Consider the following 23259-nt stretch of genomic DNA (forward strand, 5'->3'; position numbering starts at 1 on the left):
GCGATGCAGCATGAGTCATTGTGAGTTTCGTTACGGAGACAAAGGCCCGTGTCGAATGTATGATTATGATTAAGACAGAGAGCCTAGATACCAGCCCACATACACATATTGTATATAAATATACTGTATTATATAGAGACAGTTCAGTCTTTCAGCCTGTCGTTTCCACTGTGCACACTCAATAATTCTTACTCTTTCAAAATAAAAGCATCTTAACTAACCTAAAATTGCATTTTGTGTACTGTCACTCTATCTAGGTTAGTATCTCTGTTACCAGCCACACCAATTTTGTTAAGTGTTGCAACTAAGGATTATTTTCATTAGCGATTAATATGTTTCTCTCGATTAATCTATTAGTTGTTTGGTCATAAAATGTGATAAAATGGTGAAAACTGTTTACCAAAGCCCAAGATGATGTCCTCAATGTCTTGTTTTGCCCAGAACCAAAATAATTTCAGTTTAATGTCAATGAGGACTCAAGAAACTAGAACATATTTACAGTTGAGAGGCTGAAATCAGAGAATTCGGACAGTTATTCTTCAGAAATGACATCATAATAGATAGCAATTAATTTAATAGTTGACATCTAGTCAATTAGAGGTCCAGTGTGTAACAATTTGGAGGATCTATTGCCAGAAAAGGAAAATAATAGTCATAACTATGTTTTCATTAGTGTATAATCTACTGAATATACAAATTGTTAAGTTTTTGTTACCTTAGAATGAGCTGTTTATATCTACTGACATGTTTCTACAGTAGCCCGGAAGGGACAAACTCTGGCTATAGATAGGGGGTCTAGATAGGGACTTGGATAACAAATTTACACACTCTTTGGTTACAAGCCTTAAAAAGCATAAGTTTCACCAAATCACAGGTTAAAAGTAATTATGATGTCTTCAACAAACTGTGCAGTTTTCCCCACAATCAATAAACAAATACATAGGCATATTACTCAGCTCTTAGGCCAAGCCTTTTCATTTTGACAGAGCTGGAATAAATACTCTGAATGCTGACTCCCCTGCCCACCCACAGTCTGTTGGCTGCTTTACCCTGTTCGTATCTGTGAGAGAAAAAAAAACAAAGCCAGTGCCTCCTGTTGGGTGAATAGCTGCAGTTTCTCAAGGATGTGATCCGTGGTGAAAATGGGTTGCTTTTAAAATAACCAAAGTGTTCAGCATGAAAGTCAGACACAAAGTATGCCATACCCCCATATCTACTGTAATTTCTGAATGCAAGAACCGGAGAAATAACAAAAAATAGTGTTTACTGTCTGTCTTGACTCTCCTTTGAACTCATTCACATCAAGTAACTTGTCCTCCCTTTCTTCTTACACCCTCTTTCACCCTCCTTCCATCCCGTCCATCCTGGCAAACACAGTGGGAGCGAAGGGTGAATTAATAAAGGAGTGAAAGTGGAGCACAACTCCCTGAGGTCCGCCTTTTCTGGGACGCTGACACAGAGAAACACACAGGCGCACACACACACACACACACACACACACACACACACACACACACACACACACACACACACACACACACACACACAAATGTAAGGCCTACATGTGCATAAAGCCATATGCATACTTCTCATGCATTACTGGGGTGATGAAATGGGAAGAGGAGGAGACACAGAGAGAACAATCCCTACATCCCATCATCTGCATGCCCCTGCCTTCGGGTGGGAGGAACATGATGAGGGAGGAGAGGGGGAGTTATGAGTGGAGGAGGTTAAGGAAGGAGGAGGAAGAGGAGATGGGAGGGCAAGAGCCACGTGAGGAGGGATGCGCGGAGTGTCTCGCACAAGGCGGAGAAACTCACAATGGCCCTTTTGTTTAATTTCTTTTCTTCACCTCTGTTCTTTCCTTCCCTCTTCTTTCCTTTCTTTTCTCCTCTTCAGTCCTCTATCCTTTAATTTCCTTTAATTTTACAATACTCCTATACTTCATCATTATTCTACGCTTTTCTACTCTCCTTTGCCCTTTCCTTTCCTTTACTTTCTTCTATCTCTCCTCTCTTTCCTTTCCTTTCTCCCTTCTCTACTCTGCTTTACCGTCCTCTCCTCTGTCCATCTAGTCCTTTTCCTCTCCTTTTTTCTCCTTTTATCTCTCCTCTCGTCTCACCTCCCCCTCTCCCTTCTCTTCTTTGCCGTCTCTCCTTGTCTCCTTTCCCATCTCCTCCTCTTTCCTTTCCTCTCCTTTCATCTTTCCTCTCCTTTTTTGTCCGCTTTTTTCCTTTCCTGTCAATCCTTCTCTCTTCATTCCTTTCCTTTCCATCCCTTCTCTCTCTTCCTTTCCTTTCCTTTCCTCCTTTCTCTCTCCGTTTCTCTCTCCTCTCCTCTCTCACTGAATGGTTGGATATATATATTCACAGTGGTGTATTACATGTTGCACGGTGAATACAGAAACCTGGTAATGATTGGACCACAAGGTTTTGGTCTCCTCACTCATATAGGCAGCAAAAGGATGTCATACAGTGGTGGCGGGATGTTGACACTACAGTACTCTCTGACAAAACCTAATGTCAGCAAAAAGCTGACAGTTTCACAGATAAAAGAAAACAATTGAAATAAAAGTGGTGCACCAAATCTGAGCCCCTTTCAACTTAAATGCATCATGAAAGATTTGTATTGACAGGATGTTTTACAGTCAGAAAGGGAGGTATTGTTCATTAATGGCTTACACTAATAAAACCTGTTAATAATGCCTCCTTCAGCAAGTGGAGGGGCATCCCTCAGGAGTTTCATTGTAATTCAAAGCGTCACAGTCAGGCACTGGGGATCAAGCCAGCAACTCTTCAACTACTCACTAGATTTCCTAACAGATCTGCCAAACAGCTTTTCCTCCCTCTACTCCATCCATCTCTCCTTCCTCTCTGTCCATCACTTTGTTTTCACCTATTCATCCCAACATTCTGCTGACTGAAACAAAGACAGAAAAAGAGGAATACAGGAGCGGGTGAATGAAATTAATTGAATGAATCAGTGAGTGAAACTAAATGAATGAATGAATGGATGGATGATGATAGCTTTATAAAAGCTCTATAAGTTAATTAACTGCTCCTTTGTTTCCGAACTGTGTCACCAGGAAGTGAAAGGTGGGTTTTTTTTATATATAAACTGCTGTGAAATGTTGATGTGTGTTGACATGCTAATGAGGGCAGAAACAAAAGAGTAAAGAAAGTTAAAAACAGACAGCTTTAATCATAGAGCAGCCCTGTGTTTACTTCTTTGTTGAATTTGTTTCAGTCTGAGATTAACTGATATGAAACCATATTATATTTTCTGAAAGTTCATGTATGGATCCCCCTCCCCAAACCAGGAGGTTGGTTAAAGTTTAGGCGTGATATGGAAAATAGATGGTTAGAGATATTGGCACTTTTTTGACCAACTATATATAGTGCAGGTCTTTATGAATATTACAGTGTTGTCCAGTGAAGAAGTACTCAGATATTTTACATATTGTACTTAAAAGTAGCAATACAACAGTGTAAAAATAAGTAAGTCCGCCATTCAAAATCTTACTGAAGCAATAGTACAGAAGTAATAGCATCAAAATATGTATAATTTATCACTGGATTGTAATTAGTAATGCATTAATGTGTAAACAGCTGGTAAAGGTAGGAATTTCAACCACTTTATATACTGCTGGGTATCCTAATTCACATATTTTGTAATAGTAATCTTCATCTACAAAGTATAGTGGGGTAAAAAGTAGAAAGCAGCATGAAATGAAAATTTAGGTACAACTACCTCAAATTGTACTTATGTACCATACTTGCGTAAATGTACTTAGTTACATCCCACCACTGGTCCCTCTGTAATCTTAAATATTTCACTCTTACTTTGAAAACTTCACCTCACAACACAAAGTAATGAGCTCTTTATCTGATGAGAAAGTTCATTTGTAATGATGAAAGAACCTGACCATTAAATATTATAGATTAAATATTGATAAAACATCAAAGCATGTCTTTGAGCATTTCATCCCAGGAAAGGATGTACAGGAATGTTTGCCTTGACTCCGCATAGTGGCAGAAATTGGAACAAGAAACTTTGCAGGAGGAGAATGAAAGCTCACCAAGCTCCATGTAACAAAGGCTCAACAGCGCCCAAGATAAAGATTCAGAAATAAAACTCAGGACATAGTTCTCTGTAAGTCTCTGCATCTGGTATTAAAACAACCTGATTCCCATATCTTCATCAGGTTTCTGTGAGGGATTACCTCCTTTTCTCACTTCCTCTCTCCTGCATACACGTAAATTAAAGCCGCATTTAACTAGATGACAGGAAGAAGAGGGAAAGAGACGGCGTACAGAGATGCAATCAGTGAGGAGAAAGAAAAGAAATAGAGCAAGAAGAAAAACATGCGGGAAAAAAGTGAAAGAAAGAAAGAGTCAGAGCTAGAAGCAACGAGAGGGAGAAAGAAAGAGAGCCTCTTGCAGAAGCCCAGGGGGTATCCTGCTATCCCAGAATGCTTTGCTCTAACCTACTTTGGTATTTCTGTTTCTGTCTTTGTCTCTGCAGCGCTCTGAGTGGGCTAGCTACCCCATACACACCATATCCGACTGAGTTTTATGCATGTGTGTGGATTTCTACCCTTCCGAGGACCAATTTGATAGGAATATATAAATATATATTTGTGCCTGTTTATGCCTGGGTTGGGGACTCCATGTCTGCAAGCATCTGATCACTGACCTAACTATTCCAAAAGAGTGAAAAAAGAGGCCTTTTGTGTCTTGCTGCTTTCGGGGGAACATACAGTACACATACCCACACACACACACACACACACACACACACACACACACACACACACACACACACACACACACACACACACAACACACACACACACACACACACACACTTCTCAGTGTCGAAGAAGATGAGTGATGAGGATAGCCTCGTCATGGTATAAATCCCCCAAACAACAACGCACTTGTACGTGTGTATCTGTCATTACTGTGAGTTGTGTCCTTGAGTGCAACTGTAACACGTGTGTGTGTGTGTGTGTGTGTGTGTGTGTGTGTGTGTCTGCGTGCGAGGGTATCTATGGGTGAATGAGCGTGTGTATAAGTAAGAGTGGTATGTGCATGCACTGTATGTGTGTATGCGTGTGTTTGAGAGCTGTGCGGGCTGAGTGGGCAGCCTGACGACCAGCTATGCAACACTCTGTTACCATGGAAACTAATGAGCACGGAGCGCGGAAGAGAGGAGCGTGATGAAGGAATGAGAGGAAGTTTTGTCTATCTATCTATCTATCTATCTATCTATCTATCTATCTATCTATCTATCTATCTCATCCAGTATTTATTAATGACATTGTTTCATTACATCTGTGCTCAAATGATCAAAAGGTCACTTTCTCTCAAATAAGAATTATATAATATCTTAAATAATGAGACAGCTCGTAGTTAGCAAGTATCATTTTGCAGGAGATCAGTTGTTCACAACATAATACTAACAATTACCACAAGAAAATGTGTGGACAATAGTATGTAATGTTCAAGGTTGTTGGTATAGTCTCCTGTAAGGAATAAAAAAGGAAATGGAAGTGCCTCTTCAGTTTCTCTTTCTGCACTCCACATCACAACTTCGCATACATACACACACTAACTGTCTTAGTAACTTTTGAGGACATTGTATTGATTCACATTAATTCCCTGACTTTAAACCAATCATTAATCTTAACCACTACATACCTGACCCCGACGTTTAATTCTAAAACCAAACCAAAAGTCAAAGCCTAACCTTAAAATAAACCGGGGAGGTGAGTCCCCACAATGTGATTATATTACACACACACACACACATATGCATCTATTATGTGACACAATGTGACACTCAACACTGGAACCAGGGCTCCACCTGCTGCATGCAGTAAAACACACACATAACTCACACACACACACACACACACACACACACACACACACACACACACACTATTTAAAGCCTTTAATCTGTCATAATGATCAATCCTTATATGATCAGTTCCGAACTAATTAACATACAAATTCACAACAGCGTTTAATTTGAATAAATTCTCCAAACTGTCATCCACATGACTCACGACTGTCCGTACAAATTACCCAGCATCCCTTTCAGCTGCATGTTCAGAGGCTGTTTTGGTAAACCGCTGTAATCTGTCACTACAGCATGTGATTAACATCTCCTGCCTCGCACTCTCCATACATGCACGTAACTTTAAACATCAGCAAGGAAGCAACTGCGTTTTCAACTTGACAGCTGAATGTTATTACACATATTCTCTCTCTACCTACCCACACCTGTTGTGTTGTTTGTGCTGAATAACTGAGCAAAACTCCATTAACTCTCTGACCAAGGACAGCCCACGCTGCCTCACAATTCTTTTTGTATTTGCCATTAATCATAAACCATCGCATATTAAGCTTTTACAGTTTATAGAACTAAATCTACCCAGGATGTGTCACTGCATTTAGAAATTAGACTCCAAAATGACAACTATGACAAAGTAAAATGTATATATGAATATCAATTGGGTCTAACCTTCCTCATTTAACATTAATAAGGTAATTCTTTTTATATTTTCTAACCCGCATTGTACATGTGCATCCTCATTAATGCATGGGAGAGTTCAGATCACAGATAGTACCACCACTGGTCAAACACTAGGTTAACCCTGTGAAGTTGTTGACCACCAGTATCACCATGGAGTGTTTTAATGAGTGGGAGTTTGTAACATGTACAAGAACATCCTGTAACTTTCAGTTATTCCACTGGTGACCGAAACGTAATATGGATGTAAAGACATGATTTAAAATATGTTTGAAAATTCAGCTTAATAAAGGTTTTATGAGGAATGACAAGCATACACATTTTTTTTTTTAAATGTTTTTGTATGCTTTTATTTGGTAACACTTTACAATAAAGGGATACGTTTTTTGACTAGTTACAAAGGCACAAATGCGGAGGGAACGCTAGTGAATAATAAGTTAAAGCTGGAGAAGTAAATATGATCCGTCTTCTGAACGACTGTCAGGATGTAGTGAAAATTTCAGCATATATGACAAAATGTTATTTCTTTTAGAAGTTACCTACCGCAGCTTTAATGAGTAGGCTAACAACTAATCACATTTCATAGAGTAGCTAATGATTAGTTAATGATGAAATAATTAAGAAATTAGTGAGAAATTAATCAGGAAGGAGTTGATGACTGATTAATCATTAAGAAGTACTTCCCTAATAATTCCTAATGGATGACTATATATCATTAGGTGATGATTAGTTCATCACCAAATTATCTAATTGTGTTTTAGGCCCCCTGTCAGTTATGGGCCCGTATAATCAACCTAACACTCAGTGTAATCCAAAATAAAGTTTGTGTGGGCTCTTGACATTTATGGAACATGTGGACAATCCCATATAGGGACCATTTTTCTAATACTCGCACGGGCCCCACATACAAATGTTGGCTGACCAAATTCACCAGATTCCCACGTCCTCAACCATTATTCATCAGCAGCGAAGCATCCTGCTGATCGTCCGACCACATGGATTATTTAATACAGTAAATAGTGAATGGAGCAGACAGCAGATGGTATTCTGAAAGATCACTGGAAACTATGGACTGCCAGAGCAGACTGATTTCCTCTCTTTTACCTCATGTCCTTCCTCTAATCCTCTTTGTCCTCCCCCTTTTTTCCCCTCACTCTAAGTTTATACTTGGTTATTCTAAATCCCTCCTCTGTTACTCTTCCTAAGGTTTCAGCTGTTTTTTTTTTTAGACTTCTATTGCCTTTAAATGATAGTGACAGCTGTAGAGTGACAGGAGAGGGGTGAGAGAGATAGGGGATAAAATGAAGAAAAGGACCACAGGTTGGACCCCAACCCATGGTCGCTACAGCAAGGACTCAGCCTTGTCGAAACCTGCCACCTAGCATTACCCACAAAGCAACTCAAGGTGTGTTATGCTAGTAGTGGCCAGTCTAGCCTCGAGCTGTTAGCCTCAAGCAAAGATGAGAAGTGGGCTACAGAATCAGATTTTTTTCATTTTCAAACTTGTAGTCTTCAAGGCGCTGACTCAAGTGACATCACTTGAGGCAGTTTATCAGACCTCTGGGGTCACAAAAAGAGTTTTACTTTAAGAGGTGTTACATGTTGCACGAGTTGTAATGCCACACAAGCATGGTCACTAGGCTATATAGATGTCTACGTAAACTGGTTTTAACATGTAATAACCGCAGGCTGTCGTCAACTGGCAACCCCAAACCGCCTCATCTAATTGGGTAATGGTTGGGAAGGCTCTCCAATGACTCACTCTTTCTTTTCTTTTTCTTTTCTCTCTCTCTCTCTCTCTCTCTCTCTCCTCTCTCTCTCTCTCTCTCTCTCTAATACACTCAAACAATGACTTATTAACAATGACGCACACAAATTGTCAACTGAATGCTCTGTTAGCATTTACTCAGAAGCAGTTACCGACACTTAACTCGTCAGAAAGAACTAAAAACAATCAAACCGAACAGAAGACATCACACACATTAGTGGCTCTTTCTAGCTGACTACTGTCAACAACTTTGAAGAGTCTGGAGGGTCCAGTTAGAGCCCACTCTTTCCTGTGGATCTGTATGTGTGTGTGTGTGTGTGTGTGTGTGTGTGTGTGTGTGTGTGTCCATGGGCATCCTGTGTAGGCGGACAGTGAGGCTGAATTGTCATGTTGGGCAGAACATATCTGCATATTCATAACCAAGCATTTATGCACACAGGCTCGCGCACACACACACACACACACACACACACACACACACACACTCACTCAGGTGAGCACAGATGTACAAAATTCACCACCAGATTTAAACAATATTAAAGAGCGATAATGGCGTCGTGTTGAGAAGAATGGCAGGAGGCAGGAGGGACAGCGAGAGAGATGAGATAGACTGAGAGAGCAAGAGGAAAGACACAATGGCAGACTAGAACGAGATAGAGGAAGAGAATGAGTGGTAGGCAGGAGACTCTGTGTGGGTTGACTTTTTCTCTCTCGGGTGCTATGGTAACCTACAGAGCTGCAGCTAATCATAGGAGAGGAGAGGAGAGGAGAGGAGAGGAGAGGAGAGAGGGAAGGAAGAAGGAGAGTGAAAGGAAGGGAGGAGAGAGGGAAGGAGAAAGGAGAGTGGCAGGAGAAGAGGAGAGGGAAAGACTAGAAAGGAGAGGAAAGAGGAGATGGAAAAGGGGAGGAGCAGAAAGGAGAGAGGATGTGGATGTGAGGAAAGGAAAGATACGAGGAAGGCCACAAGCCACATGAAACAATAAGGAACACAAAGAGAAAAACAAGATGAAAGGAAAGGAAAGGTGAAATGAGAGGATTCTGGGTTTCTGCAGGTTTCACATATTTTATGACTGAAACTTAAATAAAGATGATAGATAGCTAAGACCTTTAATTGGTTTTAAAAGCCTTACACATAAAGACATCAGTTTTATGATTTGAAGAGCTCCTAACATCCTCGAGTAGTGATTTATTAGCTGCTTCGAGTAAAACTGAATCTCCGACCAACTGCATCACTAAAGAAGTAACATACCAGTTTTTATCCATGCAAGCAGCGGTCGGTTGGTCCACACTGAAATATCTCGACAACTATTTGTTAGATTGCCGTGAAATTTAGTGTAAATATTCATGTTCCCCAGAGGATGGATCCTAGTGACTTTTCCTCCAGTGACTCCATGAGGTTGACGCTGGTGGTCTTGAGTGAAATTTGTCAACAACTACAGAATAGATTGTAAAAGTATTTCATGCAGACATTCATGTTCCCCTCAGGATTACCTATAGTCACTCTGGTGACCCCCTGACCTTTCATATAGTGCTATCATCAGGTCAAATGTTTTATTTGTCCAACACTTTGGTTTACGACCAAATACCTGCAAAACTAATGACTTCAACTTAAGGTGTCCTTTGTGTTTGTGCTAATTAATTACGATGTTAACAGACTGAACCAATATGGTAAACATGGTTAACAGCTGAGCTTTAGCACTGCTCAGTTACAGCCTCACAGAGCCATAGCTGTAGACTCAGTCTTGTTCAATTATTATCAGAATAGAAAAATAAACAAAAATTACTTGGGATGAATGTGAGACAAACAAGTGACGAGGAGGGATGTGCGCTGGGGGACATTAGAGGACAATTTCAGTCAGATTTTCATGATTTATCGCACTGATCAAATATGTGATCAGTCACTGGCTGTTGCTCCATTTTGCCACTAAACTTTAGTCATTTTAAGTGGGTTTTGTGTTGTTGTTGGCAGATGATATTAGATGCAGAGGCACACACACACACACACGTCAGGTGGATTTCCACCCCTGCAGCAATATTTTTAGATCTTCAGTGAAGTGTTTTGATGGCTTGTCCTCATTTGAAATGTATTGATTTTTAACAGACAGCCTTTGATTGTCTTCACTGTCAACAGAAGGAACGAGGAACTGATCATAATCACAGGCAAAAAATAGCTTTGCAAGCTTATTAGCTGTTCCACAAAAGTATCTGAACAGGCCATGCATATTTATTGGTATATTTTACTATTTTTGCTTTGAGCTGGAGGAGACAAATTTATAAATTAAAATATTTTTTATCACAGAGTAATGAATGTTTTCACGTTCTATTAAAACGAGAAAATTTCTTTTAAACACAAATTAGTCTTTTCAGAACATAAATGAGATACACATCAACACAATAAACATTGTGTTTCAGCTAATAAATATTAGTTAAACAATACTCAGTGGGCTGAGTCCTTACTGCAGCGGCTGTGGGTTTGAATCTGACCTGTGACCACTTGCTGCGTGTCATCCTCTCTCTCCCCCCTCCCTCTCAATCTTCAACTGTCCTATCCAATAAAAGCTAAAACCCCCAAAAATATATTCTGAAAAACAATAATCAGTAATCCTGAGAACATAGAGTGAGAATAATTGTGAAACATATAATGATTTAACATCAACTGATGAAATGAAAACATAGTGACCACAAAGGAATTTATATTCAACCAAGAAAGTGAGTTTATTTTTTTCTCTTAATCAGTGGTGGTTACAACAGTCTCCTGGTCTTAGTTTTCAATTCACTCAGATTTGATCACAAAAGAGTTACACACACATGCACAGGTAAACAACATCTCAGTCTTTTTTTTTGTGGATCAAATCAAAACACACACAAAAAAAGATCTGTTTTATGACAGTTGTTGATATGAACAAAAAAGCTGTAAACGTCTTTTGGTCCGTAGCCTGTTTTATTTTGTGTGCCCTGGAGCGCATTGCAGCAAATTAATCTCAACATGATTCAGCCTCATAAAGGTACATTAAAGGTGAGCACTTTGTTGGCCATCTACCAAAGCCCAAACTGTCAAACTGGCATAGAACCCAGGGACGGGTTCAGAAACTTTTGAATGGGGTGAGGAGGCAGACTTTTGCGTCTCGTTGTGGTTGCTTTGAGTCTCTTTGTGGTTGTTTTGTGTCTTTGTGGTTGTTTTGCGTCTCTTTGTAGATATTGTGTATTTCTTTGTAGTAATTTTACTTCTCTTTGGGGTTGTTTTGAGTCTCTTTGTAGATGTTATACTTATCTTTGTAGTAAAGAAAAAATCCTCTCTGCACCTGTATACTTTTTCTTCTTTCATATCGCGTTAATCATCTCATGACCTCTTCAGATTTATCTTGTGACCCACCTCAAGCTACAACAGTAAAATGCTACTTACACATTGATGCTTCAGTATTAACAATCTAATAATGTAATAAATAATATATGACTCACACGGGACACAAGTAATATTACTTCTGATACTTCCAGTAAATTTGGCTGATAACATTTTTATTTGAGTGGGTTTGTTTGAATACAGGACTCTTACTTCTATATAATGGAGTATTGTTATGTTCACCTAAAGGATCTGAATACTTCTTTCACCACAGAGACAATGGGAGCAATTGGTCCCAAAGTGGTCCTGTACTGAAGGACAACCAAGTGAAAAGTTGTTTGAAAGACACCAAAAAAAGAAAAAGGCCAAATTTATTTCACATATGTGAGATTTGTTGTGTTCAAATCAGAGGTGGTGTTGCATAAATTGTCTTTTGTCTCTGAAATGTCAACACCAAACACATTACAACATCAGAAACACACGGGTCCTCAGTCCCATAAATGTAGTCATCGCTTATCCTGGGCAACCACATTGGGTCTAGTTATCTGGAGCTGCAGGACAATCAGACATTGATTATGGGCAGTTGTTAGTTGATCACAGATTAACACAGCCTCATGTTGTTCTATAATGGAAACGGTTCAAAGCTCATCATTTGAGTGAGTCACTCTCTCTCTCTCTCTCTGTGTGTCTTTAGTGTAGTTTTCTTCATGCTGTTCTCTTGATTTGTGACAGATTCATTAAATGTCTTTAAATGTTGCCATTAACGTCACAAAAATCAGTGGAAACCTGGCAAGCTTTGTTTCTCTCTGCTGTGTTTCTCCTCCTTTGTCTCTCTCTCTGTCTGTCTTTCCCCTTTCTGCTCATTTCTCACCATTACAAAATCCTGCTGAGAATGATGCAACCATACAGTAACTGTACAGACAGACAAGCAAACACACACACACACACACACACACACACACACACACACACACACACACACACACACACACACACACACACACACACACACACACACACACACACACACACAGAAAAACCAGACTGCTTAGGGAATATTTAATCTACACTTAGTCTGAGCTCATTCACAGAAAATTTCATATTTCTAAAAAAAATTTCTTTGTCTTTTGTATGTCTGTTTTTTAACCTGTCTGTCTGCATGTCTGTCTGTATATGTAGGTCAGGGTGCCCCAGTTGTAACTGGACCTACTTTGCTTTGATTGGTTTACAGATGTTTTCTGTTTTTCTGGCTGATTAGACCTCTCGTCAGGAGTACCTATGCTTGCAGTTTGTCTCATAAAAATAAAACAACCAATGTCTGTATTGTCCGAGCATGTGCAGTACGGAGCATCAGATTTTTTCTTTCTAAAGTCAAGAAGGTTGTTTATCGGCACTTACTGTTGTTTTGAAAGTATTTCCAGAATCACTCTATTGCAACTCTATTGCAGCAATCCTAATACAAATGGAAGATGCTGTATGACTGACTGGGAACTGTGGAGAACAGCCACAAGGCCCCAGACCACGAGGGACTATGCATCATGAAAGTACAATATAAACTATGGCAGGTCCTGCATTATTATGGACACCTGGTCCAGTCTTATAATTGGGCCCTGTGTCAAAACGTATAATACCTCTATTATTTTAGTTTGTATCTCACTTACATGGCACAAAGTCATACAAGGATGTGTATTATCACAAGATAACATATCAAGCAGAGGAGTACTATTTCAAATTTGAACATGGGAGGCCGCTTGTTCCCTAACTGTAACCACGTGTTTATTATATAACCTTAACCAAGTCATTTTTTGCGCTTAAACCTAACCACACCTTTACCAGCTGTCACATTATATACAGACAAATTATCGGTTGATAGGGGCGTGGGATCAGAAGGCGATTATACTGTATGTCGTCCTCGAGGACAAACAATATATCCTGTCATTTAATTGGGAGGACTTTTTGCTAACATCAACTTACCGCAGTTTCGAAGGTATTTTGAGAATTCATCAAGAGTCTTCTATCTATCTGAATAAACTGTTTCCTAATTAAAACAAAGACGGCAGCTGGAAGCAGACATCTTGACTTGTCATAGTAGGAAAAGCACAGGTGTTACTAATAACACTCACAATGGCTCAGTTCTATTTAAAGCTAAATGGAAATCAGCCACGTTTATTATTTACACCTGTGCTTTCCTGTTACTGTGACCAAAAGCAAAAGTCCTATTGTATGCTGCATCACCAAAATTGATATTTATGATCATATTAGCATTCATCGTAATACATTTCTTATGTTTTACTTGCTTTGAACACGAGAGGCACAAATTGTGGCTGGTTTGATCTGTACACAACCACAGAGTCCTGGGAAGAGGTCTAATCAGCTAAAAGTGAAAACGCCTGCGTACCACGGCTGTGTAGAGACTGGTGGAGAGACTCAAGCACCAGTCATATCCCTCCCCTCTCTGGAAGAACTAGTCCTTGACCTCACCTCTCAAATCAGAGTAAAACCTTCCCAGAGGTTCTTCTCTCAGAAAGCGTCAGTCTTCAAACTGTCATATTTCCAAGAATGAAGGGAAGACAGTATGATTTACCCCTGTAATTACAGGGGACATGTTTCATGATGTGATTAATGATATTACTTAGTTGCTGGAGTGATGATTTTTATTCGTAGATTTGTGGGAAGATATCAGCTGTCAGTTGAAGTCAAATATAAGAATTATATTGGAATTATTATGTAAACATATTCTCCATATGGGCCAAGGTAAACTGCTTTTAGGCTAAATGTGCTACTGAACATAACAGATAATACAATCACATTATGATTCATGAGGTGTGTAAAAGGCTATTCTTTTTCATCTTTCTCATCTTATTGTACAGTATAGTTGTTGCAGTGATCACAAATCAGGTGATGTCAATCTGGAACATTGACCATCAAGGAAGTCAAAATCCCTTTTAGTCTCAATTACCAGCAGCATTTCAACATCAACACACTTCTTCCTCAGGCAGTCAAATCAAATCAAACCCCGCTCTGCGAAGTAAATATTACAAACTGCTTCAAACTCTGTTGACACAGGTCAGCATGTCACCAGTACATCCCATTTGCAATCAAACTGCTGAAGCTCCACAAGTATCTTCAATAAGCGAATGTTGCCAGGCAACAAATACAGTTTGCAGCCTCCATGCTGAGTCCTGGATGGTATTTCTTAGCAACTACATTCATTTGTAGGATGATAAAAGTGCTGCATGAGTGTGATACATTTGGGGCCACAGGGGTGTCATCATGGCCACATCGCCTTCAGAAACACTGTAACCTTGAAACCAGACAGGATAATCATCTGGATATAAATATATACAGACAGTAACACCAGCTGGACACAGAATAAAAACCATTCACATCCTCCAGAGAGGACTCTGTCTGGAATTCATGTATATATACCACAGTATGGAACAAATAGCCTACTGGAGCCACACATCAGTTAAACTAAATTCTTAATTTTTCTCCTTTGATTTCTCCTCAAGACACATACTATTATGTGCGTTTTTAATGGCTGCAACATGCCATCATACATGAATATTCTAGATGTCTTCAGCGTAATTTTATACTTGTGTAGGCGTATAAAATGATGCACAAGCACCTCCCCATGATGCACCTCTCCCGAGCAAACACCGTGTCAGCGTCATCCAACCCCAGTAACAGCCCCTATGATTCAGTCAATTCTGCAGTTCCACTGGTCCAAAGCCAAATTATCCCATACTCCACTCATTCCCGTGTACTTAATATTCAAATATATCGGCTGCTGTTTTAATATGACGGTATTTTTTAACTCCTCTTAGTGTTTTGATGCCCCAGATTATGGCCAAAATTCAGTTTTCACAATAAAAAAGGGCTTTTCACCCCCAAGGTTGATACACTTGGAAAGATCAGAATTTCCCACTAGAACTTGAACCTGCAATAACTTTTGTTTGGCCACTTAGGGGCAGCGGAAACCAGCTGTGAACACAAAATATCATCATCTTTTAAAGGTCCAGTGTGTAATATTTAGAATATAATATTTATACATTAGTGTATAATCACCTACACCTACAGCAGCCCAGAACGGACAAACCAAACACTTGCTGTAGTCAGGCTTTTCTTGTTTCTCGAAAGTTAAGCGGTACCAGAGGTTTCTCCTACATGCTTGGAAGGCTGAGCTGTATTCAAATGGTTGCAATCTGCAACTCTACTGCTAGATGGCGCTGAACCTGACACACCGGTACTTTCAGTTGGCGTGGCAAACTTGTTGCAGTAACAGAGCAACATTATAAATTATGTTTCTGGCCACCTGTCTTTTAGCTCTGTGTTTGGTCTCCTGAGGGAAATATTTGACTCTTAAGCAGCTAAATGCTGCACTAGGTTCATCAGTCTCTAATGTCAGGTAATGCAGAGGGTTGTTCGAGCTCTGACAACTGCTGAGTGTGCAGTTAAAAAGATCAGATCTCCTCAGTTTTACTGAGCTTTAGAGCAGGTTTCAGCTCATTATTTAGCTCTCCAGCCCAAGATTTTATTGTTTTGGTTTATCACCAGCGCTCTACAGTGTTATTTTAAGTTGCAGCAGGCAGCTTACTTTACACTACCTGCTCAGCACCGAACAGCTGGTGAACATAATCTAGTATTTAGCAGTAAAATAGCCAAACATTTCCCTCAGGTGTTCTAGAGACCAAAAACAGAGCTAAAAGATAGTGAATATTAGACTTACACTTACCAGTTGGCCAAAAAAAAAGACGGCTCCAAATGAATTAACATATTGGTCCATAAACTCTTGTGGCCAAAAACGGTGCAAAATCAATCATTGCAAGTTCAAAGAAGCTTTGCATAGCATAAAGACAGGCTAGCTGTTCAGGTTAGTTTACAGTCTTTAAGCTAAGCTAAGCTAAGCTAATATAATCGACTATCAGCGAGAAAGGATTAGGCATGTCGTGGCAGTGGCTAAGGTTTGGCTAATTAGGAATGCATTATTTCAGTATGGGCCCTCACAAGTACAAATGTGTGTGTGGGTGTATTCATGTGTGTATTGTGAATAAGACGGCATGTTTTGTAATATGATTATTGGACATAACATAATTTCAGATGCATCAGATAGTTCTGGTATCAGTGCACTATTAATACAATCTTGGTTAAATTTTTAAGATTTAAAATCCTAGTTAAATAACAAGTCATTGCAGTATAATCTTACAATGGTTTTTGGCTTTAATTACAGTTTTGCACCTCCTGTTGACACATTGCCACTGACAAACTGTCACTGATACACTGTCATCCTGTGATCTTAACAGGCTGCGCTAAAACATGATTGATTTAAAAGAAATATCTACCAGTCAGTCAATCTCAGGCAGGAGAGATTTGAGGTTTACCAGGACTCCGGGCTGTAATCCCAGGACTTCTGATGTTACTGTACTTGGCTAGAAGAATCTCTCAGATGTGGGGCATCCCAGTGAATCCGTGGGTTAAGGTGAATACCATGTACTTGTGATGTTGTGGGCTCAAATCTGGCTCCTGGTTCGTCTCATCCTCCCCCCCCCCCTCTCTCTGTCATCTTCCCTGACACTGCTCTGCATACAGCCTAATGAAGCAGAAACGAATCTTAAAGCTTTATATCTGCAGTAGACGGAGCTGTGAAGATGAGATGTTTCCTCCTACGCAGGCAGGCAGACAGGCAGTAGCTCTAGAGACCCGAACACCTCCAACTGGAGCTACTGTAATGCTATGGAATATCTGATTAACTCTCACTGATAGCAAAAAAGGAAGCCTGCAGCCTCCATCTGAGCTGTGGCTTGATATATTTATTCTGTAGATTTATATCCGCAGTTACCATTGTGTGGACTGATGTCAGATATGCAGTCACAAAATCAATAGAATAACAGTGTCTGAGAAATATTTGTGTCCGACCGTTTACAGAATCTCTTTAGTTTACCTATGACAAATTCAAAAAGCTGTTAGGCTGCCATGTTAGTCAGTTCTCGTCCAGTTGACAAGATGGAGCAGAGTTTTATGAGCAGAGTGAGTCAGTTAAAGATGGTTGGAGGAGTGTGCAATCAGAGGAAGCAAAACATCCTCCTCAAAAACACATTATGAACAGCTCCAGCTCCATATATTTACTATCTATATAACACAGTTATTTAAAACATCTTTATAATAAAATGTGACATTTTTGAGAGGTTTTTGATTATTTGATGATACTCAATAATCTTCAACTAAGCTCTTGTTTAATGTATATTAAATCTTAGTACACAGTCATGACTGTATACCAAAACTTAGGTAGTCCTATATACGGGATTTCAGCCAGTATTTTATTGTAAATATTCATGTAACTTTTCTTTTATATTTTCTATATTTGTATTCTGTATCTACATTACGGTCTACAACTGTTGCCTGTATATTGTTATTTATTTCATTTGTGCTTTGAAAACAAATCAGAATTAGCCTAAAAAAATGTGTAATTTGCATGTCATTAAGGGCTGTGGTGTACAAACCTGCTTTCTAGTGCTTAGCTTTAGATTTTGTTTTGTGTTGCTCTATTTTTCTAGAAATGAGTCTCTAACATTACTTCAGATGTTGATGTGGGACACACTGGTTGGATTATGCTTTGAAAAAAGTGAGTAGGGTCAATGAAATGGGTAAACTACATTCTTCACTCTGTATTTAAAGAGACCGTTGTCATTGATACAAATGACCAAAACCAGGGCAGAGATCTGTTATACAGAAGCTGAAATGTTGTATGTCTATAGTGTTGTAACTAACAATTATTCAATTGTCGGCTGATTATGTTCTCAATAAATCAATTGATCGTTTTGTCTATAAAAATGCAGGAAACACTAAAAAAATACACATAATTTTCCAGATCTCAATGTGAAGGATTCAAATAGTTGTTTTATCCAACTAATAGTCTAAAACTTAAAGATCTTAACAGAAATTCCTCACATTTGAAAAGCTAGAACAGGTGACTATCTAGCATTTTTATTTGAAAAATGCCTGAAATAATTTGATTATCAAAATAGTTGCCAGTTACTGACGATCAAGACATGCAAGAATAGTCCAAAACTACTTATATTTTGGATTTAACGTGAGCCTTCTGAAACCTGTGATATTATTTAAGACTTCTGCTTTCACAAAAGTAGATAAGAAACTTCCATTACACATCTGTACTACTTTCTATCTGACAGCAGGGAGATCTCAACTCAAGAGCCAAATAATACAATTTGTTCCATTCTCTATTTGTCACTGAATCAAATTTTTAGATATTTGGGTCTATATCAAGTCAGTCAAACTCCAATCTCAAAGAACCCAACTGGAGGACAAAAAACATTCCTGCAGATGAAAGTGATGTAAAACAGGCTGAAAGTGTTTGAGCCGTCCTCAGGTGGTCGGGCAGAGGACTCTCAGCAGGAGAGCAGCCGAGCAGAAAGCCAAGTCCCCGATTGTGCTCACATAGTGAGTCCTGAGGGCACGGAAGAGCCGGCTGTCGCTTGACCCCGAGGTTACTAATGGATGTTTTTTAGGGAATCCTGACGGCACAGAGGGCTGGCACGAATGCCATGCACGAACTGAACCCAAGGCATTTCTCATTGTCTTTTTAAAAGAAAAAGAAAAAAAAAAAGATATTTCCAAACTGTAACAAGATGTAGGGGATTAAGAGTTTTTACACCTGCCCACTTGTTAACTCACACATCTGCCCACATCAATGGAGCGCTGTAAGACCCCCCAACTGAGGCATATATACATACAGATAGATGGATTCCTCCACACAGAAGTTCAGAGTCTTTATGTCTTTCTAGGTTACCGTAGAAAACAGCCACTCTCCTCCAAAATGATTGTAGCAGTGAAGGATTTCTGGACTAGTGGGACAGTACGATGCTGCACAGCCCCTGATACGGGAGTGTAGATGGAGCGTTATGTAATTAATACTCCTCCTCCTATGCAGATACAGTAGACAAGTCTAAAAATCCTCGCCTCAGCTGTAACAGTAGCCCTGAAATGACTGATACAGCTCATATGCACAGTGTCATTTTAATCACTCTGGCTCCTATATTCCCATACACACCAGCAGCTCTTGACTCAGCTAAAGCCTGTTTGCATAACTGATACTGTAAAACAGGCATCCACTGTAATGTAGGTTTCATACAGTAACACCAAACCCCCTCTACAGCCACGCAGCATGCAGAGAATCTGTCTTTCTCTCAGTCCCCCCCCCCCCCCCCACACACACACACATACACACATATATAAAACATACAGCCCAAAGAAACCCTTGTTTACCTGCTATCCCATAATTCACAGTGCTGCCAAGGACAGGTGACTTGTAAAGCCAATACAGACAGACAGAGAAAAAAAGTGGTGTGCGGGGCTTCTCTTACCAACAAATCCCCCCCTTCTTCAGGAATCCTTCCTTTCCTCTCCCTTCAGCCGGCTTCTTCCAGCGCTCCAGCTTTCATCTCTCCCAGTAAAGAGAGGAGGAAGAGAGGCGGAAAGGACTTTTTAAATCATCAGCATCCCTCTCGCTCCCGTGTGTTTCTCTCTCCGGCTCTCCTCTCTTCCAGATTTCTCCACGGTCTCCGGGGGGGGAAGCAGGAGCATCAGTGATACACTGCCGCGCGCTCCGCTGCAGGAGGCTGAACGTCAATCACGCAGGTAACCTAGGGAACCGCTGGGCCCGCCCCCTTCAGCCGACGCTGATTGGTCGGCGGTACAGAGAACCAGGAGTCACAAGTCCTCGCAGATCCACAGATGGTACACCGAGAGCTGTGGTGGGATCATGTACAGAGCCAAACAAACAGTAGTGGATTGCGGTACTTGTGAACTCTCTTTCTCTCTCTCTCTCTCTCTCCCCTCTCTCTCTCTCTCTCTCTCTCTCTCTCTCTCTCTCTCTCTGACTTAAGAGCCAGCCGCTTTATTTTACAGTTGCTTAGCAACAGACTGGCGTGTGTGTGTGTGTGTGTGTGTGAGAGAGAGAGAGAGAGAGAAAGTGTGTTGCAGAGCAGGAGGAGAGATGTGGGAGAGAGAAAGGAGTTTAAGTCCTCAACTCACTCTCTCTCTCTCTCTCTCTCTCTCTCTCTCTCTCTCTCTCTCTCTCTCTCTCTCTCTGTCAGAGGTGTGGATATGGATGTTGAATATTTCAGCTCTCAGCAGTATCATGGAGGCAGCTAAATGCAGCACAGAGAGTTAGTAAGTTAAGGAAGACAGGAAATTCCACAAAATACAAACATCTCCTCAGTGTGCGTTTGAATGACAGAAAAGTGAAAGCGTTATTTGAGATAAAAAGAAAAAAACAACACATTGAATCTTTAATTGTGGTGCATACAATCTCTCCATCCACCTTGGATGCAGAGCAGTTACAGTTACATAGGAGTGCAAGTGTTTACAGCTGCAGAAAAGTATCACAATGTCCATAGAAACTCCTACAAAACACCTCTGCAACAAAATCCACTTCTCTGCTGCGCATACATAAGCTCAGTATGTATGCAAGACTCATGTTTTCACAAAAACAAATAGGCTTCAGTACACTGTTTCCCCCTGTTAAACCACAATCCCACCGAGCTCTTGCAGCGACTTCTTGCACCTTCACTGGTCGGACCCGCCCCATCCTGACTCAATAATTACATGATTAGTTTTGTAGAGAATTCTGAGATGCATGAAAGAAGGCAGGAGTATTTAAAAAGACCAAAAATTGGTTGTTACTGCAGTGCTGAAGTTGCCACAGTCCTCAGTGTAAACTGATTGTACACACAGGTGTCAGCAGGGGGCAACATTTTCATTGACTAGAGCTAGGGAGGGAATTAAAGAGGTTCAAGAAAGTTTTGAAGGCAGATTAAGGGTTTAATGTTGTTTTTAAGTTAAACTCAACACAAGACTTTCTCAAATGTATTCAGTGAAACAGTGTTTTAAATGTCCAGTGCGTAACATTAAGGAGTATCTATTGTCAGAATATATTATTCATAGTGTGAGAAAAGAATGAAAAAATTAGCCGTTTTTATCTACAGACGCTGCAGGTCTTCACTGGAGGCCACCATGTTGAACCGCCATGTTTCTACAGTAGCACAAAATGGACAATCAAACACTGGCGCTTGATAGAGCACTTTCAGGCTTTCGAGGCGACCATAGTTTCTCGTTCAAACTTGGAGAGTGAGGGTGAAGTGATTGAGCTGTGATCTGCAACTACGCCTCTAGATACCACCAGAACCTACACACTGGACCTTTAAGTGTGTATATTGTGTTCATCCAAAATCAGATTATTAATATTTGGGAGTGTTCTGTTTAACACAAGCTGAATATGGGAAGAAGTACATAAAAAATTGAGTAACTGCCGCAGTAGAAACAGACATTTTATAGACATTTTGTTAGTGTACTGCTGAAATCCGATATCCGAGTATCAGATTTACATGTTTGCAATGTCGATGAGCCGGTTTGTGAAGTGTTTGAGGGAGACACAAGTTTGCCCTCTAGATCTCAACTCATTTAAGAAGAGTTGAGAAAATCATCTCATAGGAGCTGACCTGCTAGGAGCTGTCCTTGTAGAGTCCTGTACTGAAAAAACACTGTACAGCCAGACTTTCCTTTACACAGGTCGCAGCATACTAAATGGTGTGGTGTACACATATCAGAAAATGAGATAAAATTTAAAGAAAGGCTGCTGTCTGAACATTTAAACATACCCGTTTTATCATGCAGGTTCTTGTTGTGATCAAGGGCAGCGTATTGTCTTGCATCTTGCACCGAGTTGTCAGAGTGAATATACTCAATGAGGTCGGGGCCTTTACTGTTAGATGCTTTGGAGTCAGACTTTCCACTGCACAGCTGCAGTCTCGGGGTGCCCACTCAAGGGTGAGAAAACATCAGGCAGTCTGAGAGTTTAAAAGAAACAAAGAACAAGGCATGCTATGAATATTCAAAGGGATAGAAGAAAACATATGGGCAATGTTAGCTTAATGTGGTTGGAGTAGAAAGTACAGAAAACAGAAAAAAGCTTTTTTTTCTGTTTGCTTCACAAAGACTCTCACAGCTCTTGACCACCAGTTTTACTCTCCAAGCTGTGGGAGAACATTCATATCAAGGTTATTATATTTACCCAAAACTTAACTAACAACTAAGTGTGAAAGAAATGTGAGTAAACTGAAATAAAAACACAAACAAACGCTATTATGTACTTACAAAACTAACTAGAATAAATAAAAATATATACAGCAAAGGTTTTTTTGTAGGTTTGTCAGTTTGTTCAAATTTGTACGCATAACAAGCATGAGGTTATAGTGCAGATGTTTACTCAGACTAGGATGTCTATGTGACAGTGAAATCAATGCGTTTGTCTTGTAATACCTATTGTGACAAATATTCCCCATAATATAATGATAAAAAACTAACACTGAAACTAATAAATACTAAACTGAAATAAGCAAACAACCTCTGAAAAAGAACTGAAAAAGAAATAAAAACAAAAACAAATTAAAAACACAAATATATAATAACTCTGATTCATATACAACACAGAATAATGGTAGTTAAAAAATAGGCGGGGTAATGGCTGCTAGGTTTAGAGGGACTCACCGCACCCTTACAACAGAGTCACTGGCATGGATACCAACAAACATAC

The 23259-nt window shown here is 39.9% G+C and overlaps 1 protein-coding gene across 1 annotated transcript in view; it reads right to left on the minus strand.

The window, feature by feature from the left end:
* The window catches only part of lrrc7 (leucine rich repeat containing 7), a 119728-nt gene extending 99270 nt beyond the window's left edge, over positions 1–20458 (minus strand). Inside the window, exon 1 of the mRNA XM_051377135.1 lies at positions 20030–20458. The gene's annotated coding sequence lies outside the window, so the exon portion shown is untranslated. The remainder of the gene's footprint in view (positions 1–20029) is intronic.
* Between the last annotated feature and the right edge of the window lie 2801 nt (positions 20459–23259).

Source organism: Dicentrarchus labrax, unplaced genomic scaffold (assembly GCF_905237075.1).
Source record: "Dicentrarchus labrax unplaced genomic scaffold, dlabrax2021, whole genome shotgun sequence".
Classification (NCBI taxonomy): domain Eukaryota; kingdom Metazoa; phylum Chordata; class Actinopteri; family Moronidae; genus Dicentrarchus; species Dicentrarchus labrax.